General features: G+C 47.1%; 2 pseudogenes; one reads left to right on the plus strand and one right to left on the minus strand.

The window, feature by feature from the left end:
* Positions 1–839: 839 nt before the first annotated feature.
* Positions 840–1,924, minus strand: LOC123067317 (uncharacterized; annotated as a pseudogene).
* Positions 1,925–1,958: 34 nt separating this feature from the next.
* LOC123067318 (uncharacterized) lies at positions 1,959–8,319 on the plus strand (annotated as a pseudogene).
* Positions 8,320–8,715: the final 396 nt, after the last annotated feature.

Genomic DNA, 8,715 nt, shown 5'->3' on the forward strand with positions numbered 1-8,715 from the left:
GCCACATGTAGAATTTCCGTTTGACATGGAGGCTCCAATAGATAAGAAAAGAGGTGTTGGAAGGCCTAGAAAGAATAGGTATAAGAGCTTCCTCGAAGGTGGAGATGGTGGTCCTAAAAATAAGAAAGAGCCAAAATAACTAGGCAGCAAGAATAGATGCAAAAGATGCCACATTTTAGGCCACAAGCAATCCACATGTCCGTTAAATGGACCAAGGCCGAGGTATCTGAAATGATCAATGTTCATTTTACTACTTGTTTAGTATGTACTAACTTGTTTATATTTGTGCAGGAAAAGAAAGAAGAGGGCACCAAGATATCCAATAGGCACATGATCACTATGCCACAAAGTCTTCAAAGCAGTCCCAATCTAGTAACAAGAAGGTAACACATCCACATACTATAGCAATGTCTATTTTGACTTGCACTTATTACATTTCTAAATACATGCAACATGTTGGCTTCGGCGTTGGTTGATGAGGCAACACATGCAACACCATAACTTGATGTGGTTGTCACTCTAACAAGGCACATGATCACTATGCCACAGAGTCTCCAAGGAAGTCCCATGTTGGCCATGACATTGGCTGATGAGGCGTCGCAGAAACCTACCCCACCGTGGAGGACACTATGATAGCATATGACATGGCCTCAAGCTCAAAAGCTAGAAAGTTGACCCCTGAAAAGAAGGAAGTACTGGTGTTGTGCTTGATCTTCTTTATACTTTTGGTTGTAATATGACAGATTTAGCATCCTTTACTTTGGATGTAACATGGAATCAACTATTGCTTTATTCTTTTGGTTGTACATGGCAGCTACTACGGCCTTGTGCTTTTGGTTCTAAAACATGACACATAAACATGGGCTCACCTCACTGTATACTAAAGGAGGCCACGACATGACATAGAGATGGGCACGATGGTGACTTTGATATGGGCCCTCAAAAAGTTGATGTAGCTATGCAGTTTCCAGGCAAAATGATAGGAACCACTCTGGAGAATTACGATTCCGACATTCAGTCAACCGACAGGTACATAAAGCCATCAATAACGTACAAAATTCCTACTTTGCAATGAATTGCCATTGAACACTTAATGAACTCGGCAATGATGCGCAATGGAAATGACTTGTCAAACACCCATCTCTCCACACCATAGCTATCTTTTCCCCACAACCAAACAAAAAGCATCTCGTCATTGACGCCCTCAAAAGTTAAGTGCACGATACAGAGCTTCACGTCCTTGGTCTGTCCAAGTTCGAATGTAGTAAAGAACATCATATTCAAGGGCGGCGACATATCCATTTGGTGGAACAGAGATGTCCCTGCATTGAGCTCGAGCATGCTGGCTCCCTTAGAAAATATCTAGTAGATGAAACCATCAACCACCTTACCAGGGTTAGAGTTTTTGTCATCCTTGGGCACCAGGCCCAGGGCCTTCGTTTCCACCCAAGGGAAAATTAGCCACGTCATGGTGTTCGATGAGAAGACAGCGACGCACGACCGCGCCCAATAGTGGTCATGACAGATGCAGACCACACTCTGCAGCCCCTGGTCCTCCTGGTGAGAGTGTGCGGAACTCAAGGAAGTTGTTATCTGCCAAATTTGCCTATCGGGGAAGAGGGACAAGGCCTACCTCAGCTTGTTGTATCTGGCTCGCTGCTTTCGGTGGTGATCCGGATCTCACTGTCCAAGATGTAATCAAACTCCCACCCGGGGTCGTCGTCGTGCTTGGGGCCGTACATGCGGCGGGTCTTGAAGAAATCGGCATCGCGGAAGGCGGCGATGAGGTCCGTGTCGGAGGGGCGCCAAGGGGAGGGGTAGACCCGGATCAGATTCATCTACATTTTGAGGAAAACGCGAGGAGAGGCGGTGGGTGGAGCGAGCGGAAGCGGCGTCGGAAGGTGAGTGACGAGCGGACGGCGGAAGAAAAGCTAGGTCCCGGTCTACCCTTCCCTTGGCGCCCCTCTGACACGGACCTCGTCGCCGCCTTCCATGACGTCATTTTCTTTAAGACCCCCCGCATGTACGGCCCCAAGCACGACGATAACCTTGGGTGGGAGTTCGATTACATCTTGGACGACGAGATCCGCATTGCTCACCTGAAGCAGCGAGCTTGATACAAACCGTTGAGGCAGGCCCTGCACCTCTTCCCCGGCAGGCAAATTTTGGCGGACAACAACTTCCTTGAGTTCCATACGCTCTACTACCAGGAGGACCAGCAGCTACATCGTGTGGTCTCCATCCGTCATGACCGCTATTGGGCGCGACACGCATAGCTGTCTTCTCATCGAACACAATGGAGTGGCAAATTTTCCCTTGGTGGAAACAACTGCCCTGGGCCTGGTGCCCAAGGATGAGAAAAACTCTAACCCTGGTAAGGTGGTTGATGGATCCATCTACTGAATATTTCCAAAGGGAGTTAGTATGCTCGTGCTCAATGCAATGACATCTCAGTTCCACCGAATGGATGTGGTGCCGCCTTTGAATATGATGTTCTTTACTACATTCAAGCTTGGCCAGACACAAGACGGGAAGCTCTGTATCGGGCACTTAAATTTTGAGGGCCTCAACGACGGGATGCTTTTTATTTGTTCATGGGGAAAGATAGCTGGGCCAAGGGCCGGGGCACCGTCAGATGAGCCCACGCACGAGGGGTCTAATGGTTCTTCGCAGTTGCCCGGGGATGGGACCGGGGTTGAGCCTGCTGCTTCCCCGGCGGTACCCATGACTACTCTGCGCTTTGGGTCTTTTCAGCCAGCCTCGGCACCTCCCAGATTATGGAGTGACCGGGTAGATTCTGATGATTGTCTTGAGTACACGCTCCCCCCGTTGGAGGTCGAGAGGGAGGCCGGCTTTTCTGTGGGTCGCCAGCCCAGGACTATGGTCGGAGCTACGGAGAGGAGCCTGGAGGGAGCTTCTCTTGCACTGGCACCCCAGGCGGACGCGACTCCGGTGTCGGCGTCTACGGGCAGGGTGAGTCGAGGGGGGGGGGAGATTCGAGGCAGGTGGTCTCGCCTTCTTCCCACCCCACCACGCCCTCGGCGGCGTCGGTCACGCTGGCCCAGTGTGGGTCGGCCGGTACGAGGGGCGGGAGCCCGAGGCAGGCGGCCTCGGCTCCTGCCTCCCCGACGGTGGCGGTAACCACCGCAGCAGTAGCGGAGTTGGGGGGCGCTGGGGCAGGAGGCCTTGGCTCCCCCTTCACCCTCGACGATCAGGAGGACCGTCTCTCCCTCGCTGCTGGCTCATGTGTCGGAGCCCGCGGCTGCGGTCGGAGGAGGGCGCGGGCAGGCGGCCCCCGTCATCATCTCCTCTTCGCCCCTACCCATGACCAGGGTCCCTAGTGTGGGATTCCCGTCTAGGGGGATCGGGAGCCCGCTGACGCCTTCTCAGGTAACCCCGGTACAGCCTTCGGAGGGCTCTATGCCAGGTGTTACTAGGGAGGAGGTGGTCGCGTTTGGCGGGATCCCGGACCCGATTGCCGAGGGGAGACGGATGAGTGCTCGCATCCTGGACGTCCCCGAGATAGATGATATGCAGCAGCGGTGCGCTATGAGGGCGGCCAAGCTTTAGGAGGCTGCGTTTACATCTGGTATGTCCGTCAACTTATCTAATTCACTATTGCATTTTTCTAATGAGGACATTATAAATAATGCAAACCAATTAGGAGTTTCACTAGGTGCTACGGACAGTGAGATTACTAAGTCGGTGAATGATATTTTAGATCTGGAGGCGGAACGTGCTTTAGAGACTATTCGTAATCTTGCAGCAGTTAAACCAATGAATGATGATGAGATTAATGTGTTAGGGGTTAGAGTGCTTGATAGCTTGTGTGCAGATCTAGCACCCACCAACCATGACGCCGAGGAAGATCATGTTTCCCCAGAGAATGATTCGACTAATATTGGTGAACCCGGTCATGAGGACCGGGTGCCTGAGCTTAGTAAACCTAAGCGTAAGTGGAAACGGAAGATCTATCCCGATTCCACAGTTCGTAGGAGTGCTAGGATTCGAACTACCAAAAAATTCCATGAGGAACTATGAGAGGAATTTTTTGGAATAGCAGAGGTCTAAAGGACTTGGCTAAAAGAAGATTCCTGGCTGAGACAGCTGTAGAAGAGAAGTTAGACTTCGTTGCTCTATCAGAGACGGGTAGAGATAACTTTGCACCGCAGTTTCTTTCCTCTCTGGTTGGTGGTATTGATTTTGATTGGCATTGCCTCCCTCCGCGAGGAAGATCGGGTGGTATCTTACTCGGTGTGAGATGCGATTCGCTTGAAGTCCGTAGTGTAGTGATGGGTGATTTCGCGGTCAAGTTTCGAGTTAGGTCTAAGATGGATGGCTTTAACTGGGCTTTGGTGGCGTTTATGGTGCCGCGCAACCAGAGCTTAAAGCGGAGTTTCTCGCAGACCTTGTTCGAATCTGTGGATCAGAGCAGCTGCCAATTTTAGTTGGAGGCGATTTTAATATCATCAGGAGGAGAGAGGAGAAGAACAATGATAATTTTGATGGCAGATGGTCCTTCATGTTCAACACCATTATAGAAAGCTTGGATCTGAGAGAGATAGAACTTTCTGGTCGAAAGTTCACATGGGCTAACGCTCTGCCAAACCCAACCTACGAAAAACTTGATAGAGTTCTTGCAAGCGTGGAGTGGGAACAGAAATTCCCGCTGGTTACGGTGCAAGCTCTTTCGAGGGGAATATCTGATCATACCCCATTGTTCGTGGACTCAGGGGAGCCGAATCATGTGGGTAACAAGAACACCTTCTCCTTCGAGACGTCGTGGTTTGAACGGGGAGGGTTCTTAGATTTGATAGCTAGGAAATGGGTTAAAGATGTTCGAGGCAAATCTCCACTTGAGAGGTGGCAGAATAAGATTAGGAACTTGAGAAGTTTCTTACGAGGTTGGGCTAAGCACCTTAGTGGTGTGTATAAGATTGAAAAGGATAGACTCCTTACTCTTATACATGACCTGGACATTAAGGCTGAATCCAACATTTTGGCACCAGCAGAGCTTCAGGTTAAAAATGAGGCGGAAAAGAGGTTAAAAGAACTACTCCGCGAAGAAGAACTGAAGTGGGCTTTACGTGCTAAAGTACGTAGAGTGGTCCAGGGGGACGCAAACACTCAGTTCTTCCATTTAATAGCTAATGGCAAACACAGAAAGAAGCGAATATTTCAGCTTGAGCAGGATGAGGGCACTATTTTAGGTCAGCATAACCTAAAATCATACATAACCGACTATTATAAGCAGTTATTTGGACCGCCGGAGGAGAATACAGTGTCCCTCGATGAGTCCAGAACTGAGGATGTGCCTCAGTTATCAGCTGCTGATAATGACATTCTAGTTGCCCCGTTCACGCAGAAGGAGGTTTTCGATGCCATTGCACAGATGAAAAATAATAAGGCTCCTGGACCGGATGGTTTCCCGGCTGAGTTCTATAAGAAGTGCTGGCACATTATTAAGGGGGATCTTCTACCTATGTTTCATGATCTGTTCTCTGGACAGCTTCAACTATTCCACTTGAATTTTGGGACTATCACACTACTTCCTAAGAAGACGGATGCGGTCAGAATTGAGCAATTCAGGCCTATATGTCTCCTTAATGTTAGTTTCAAAATTTTCACTAAGGTCGGGACTAACAGGCTCACACAGATTGCGCATTCTGTGGTGCAACAGTCCCAAACCGCTTTCATGCCGGACAGAAATATCCTTGAAGGGGTGGTAGTCCTGCATGATACGCTCCATGAAATCCACTCCAAAAAATTAGATGGAGTGATTTTTAAAGTGGATTTCGAGAAAGCGTATGACAAGGTCAAATGGCCATTTCTCCAACAGTCTTTGCGTATGAAAGGCTTTGATGAAGCCTGGCGCAGACAGGTTCAATCATTTACGCAAAAAGGTAGTGTGGGAATTAGAGTTAATGATGACATAGGTCACTATTTCCAGACACATAAAGGCCTAAGACAAGGAGATCCGATGTCCCCTATCTTGTTTAACATAGTGGTGGATATGTTGGCAGTCTTGATAGGAAGGGCTAAGGAAAATGGTCAAGTAGGTGGATTGGTGCCTCATCTTATTGATGGAGGTGTTTCTATCCTACAATACGCTGATGATACAATCATCTTTATGGAGCATGACTTGGCTAAGGCAAGAAATATGAAGCTGGTGTTATGCCTATTTGAACAATTGACCGGGTTAAAGATAAACTTTCATAAGAGCGAGCTGTTCTGTTTTGGTAGGGCCAAAGATGAACAGGATGCTTATAGGCAATTGTTTGGATGTGAGTTCGGAGAGCTACCATTCTCATACTTGGGAATTCCTATCCACCATCGTAGGCTAACGAATAGAGAATGGAAGTGTATCGAGGACCGATTTGAGAAGAAACTGAGCTGCTGGAAGGGCAAGCTCATGTCATATGGAGGCCGATTAATCCTTATTAATTCGGTGCTCACAAGTATGCCGATGTTTCTTCTCTCGTTCTTTGAGGTACAGTTGGTGTTAGGAAGATACTGGACTTCTATAGATCGCGGTTCTTTTGGCAGGGTGATGAGCTTAAAAGAAAATATAGGCTTGCTAAGTGGGACATCATCTGTAGACCGAAAGACCAAGGGGGTCTGGGTATTGAGAATCTAGAAATTAAGAATAAATGCCTTCTTAGCAAGTGGCTGTGGAAACTTTCGTCGGAAAATGATGCTATATGGGCTCAAATCCTTCGCGGCAAGTACCTCCAGTCAAAAACCTTGTCACAGGTCACAGTTAGGCCTACCGATTCGCCCTTCTGGAAGGGTCTCATGAAGGTCAAGCAGGCTTTGTTTAATAGGACAAAGTTTGTTGTTGGAAACGGCACGAGTACACGTTTCTGGGAAGATACTTGGCTCGGTGACACACCCTTAGCCATCCAATATCCCTCCTTGTACCGCATTGTTCAACGACGTGAGGTGTCCGTTGCATCGGTATTTCAATCTATCCCCCTTAATATACAGTTCAGACGAGTGCTAGCGGGCAATCGTTGGGAAGATTGGCTCCGTCTGGTTAGGAGACTGATGGCAGTGCAGCTTTCTCAACAACCCGATGAATTACGCTGGAAGTTGACTAAGTCTGGAGTATTTACGGTTAAATCAATGTATATTGATGTAATTAATTTGAACTCCATTCCTACGTCCAAACATGTGTGGGATGTCAAAGTTCCTTTGAAAATAAAAGTGTTTATGTGGTTTGTCCATAAACAAGTAATTTTAACTAAGGATAACTTGATGAAGCGTAATTGGACAGGATCTACTAGGTGTAGTTTCTGCGATCGGGATGAGACTATTAAACACCTATTTTTTGATTGCCCGCTGGCCAAGGTACTTTGGCAGACGGTCCACATTGCTTTCAATATCAAACCCCCGACTTCTGTTTATGCGTTCTTTGGGACATGGCTTAATGGGTTTGAGTCTAACGTAGCGAGACATATTCGGGTTGGGGCTTGTGCGTTGTTGTCGACTATCTGGAATTGCAGAAATGATTTGGTCTTTAACAGAATATCATGTATACAATTTTTGCAGGTTTTATTCCGGACTACGGCACTGATTCGTTCGTGGTCGCCACTCACCCAGACGGAGGCCAGGGAGCATTTGGTTACTGGGTCTGTCCACTGGGAGATGGTAGCTCGGGATATCTTCAACCGGTTTGGATGGCGGTCATGTAATAGGATAGGCATTTAGTGTTCCTATCTACTTTACCCAGCCGGTTGTGGCATCTTGGTTTGGCTAGTTGTTGTTTCTAGCCTTTTTTTGGCTCTGTGTGAGCCTTTTCTACTTTTTTACGACCATTGGAACCATGTTGGCACTACTTCTTTTATTAATAAGAGGGCCGTATGCATCGTGCTGATGCAGAGGCCGGGGTTTTTTCCCCCTTTTCGAGAAAAAATGGGGAAAGATAGCTATGGTGTGGAGAGTTGGGTGTTTGACAAGTCGTTTTCATTGCGCACCACTGTTGAGTTCATTAAGTGTTCAGTGGTAATTCATTCCAAATTAGGAATTTTATCTGTTATTAATGGCTTTGTGTACATGTTGGTTGACTGTCATGAGTGTGCTGAATTTTGGAACCGTAATTCTCCAAAGTGGTTCCTATTATTTTGCCTGGAAACTACAGAGCTGCATCAGCTCTTTGAGGGCCCATATCAGAGTCATCATCATGCCCATCACTATGTCATGTCGTGGCCTCCTTTGGTATACAATGAGGTGAGCCAATGCTTATGTGGTATGATTATGGTAAAATTTCTTCCTACCTTTGGTGTGGTCTCCAGATTGTATGATGCTATGTTACCTTAGAGCACTGGATTACCGTAGTCTTGTTAAAACTGTTATCGAACACTTGGTTTCAGATACATGGCATGCCTGATTTTTTATCACCATTGCTCTATTTTCATTTTTTACCACGAGGTTTTGTGCAGATTAAGCACAGGGCACTCCTGATATTTGTATTTTGAAATTTTGTACACTAAAATGACTACATTACAATTGGCAACTACCATGAGATGATTACCTTGGAGCATTTTTACTTTTATTGCTTGTGTTAGATATAAAAGGTCGGTTTGTATCATTAGAATCTATAGCCTTCCATAAATGTACACTCGTATTTTTCTTTCTTTTTTCACAGGATGGTTACTAAAAACTGTGTTGCAGATGATAGTCCCATGCGCAAAGAAAAACCTTGCTCTATCCTTT

Source organism: Triticum aestivum, chromosome 3B (assembly GCF_018294505.1).
Source record: "Triticum aestivum cultivar Chinese Spring chromosome 3B, IWGSC CS RefSeq v2.1, whole genome shotgun sequence".
Taxonomy (NCBI): Eukaryota; Viridiplantae; Streptophyta; class Magnoliopsida; order Poales; family Poaceae; genus Triticum; species Triticum aestivum.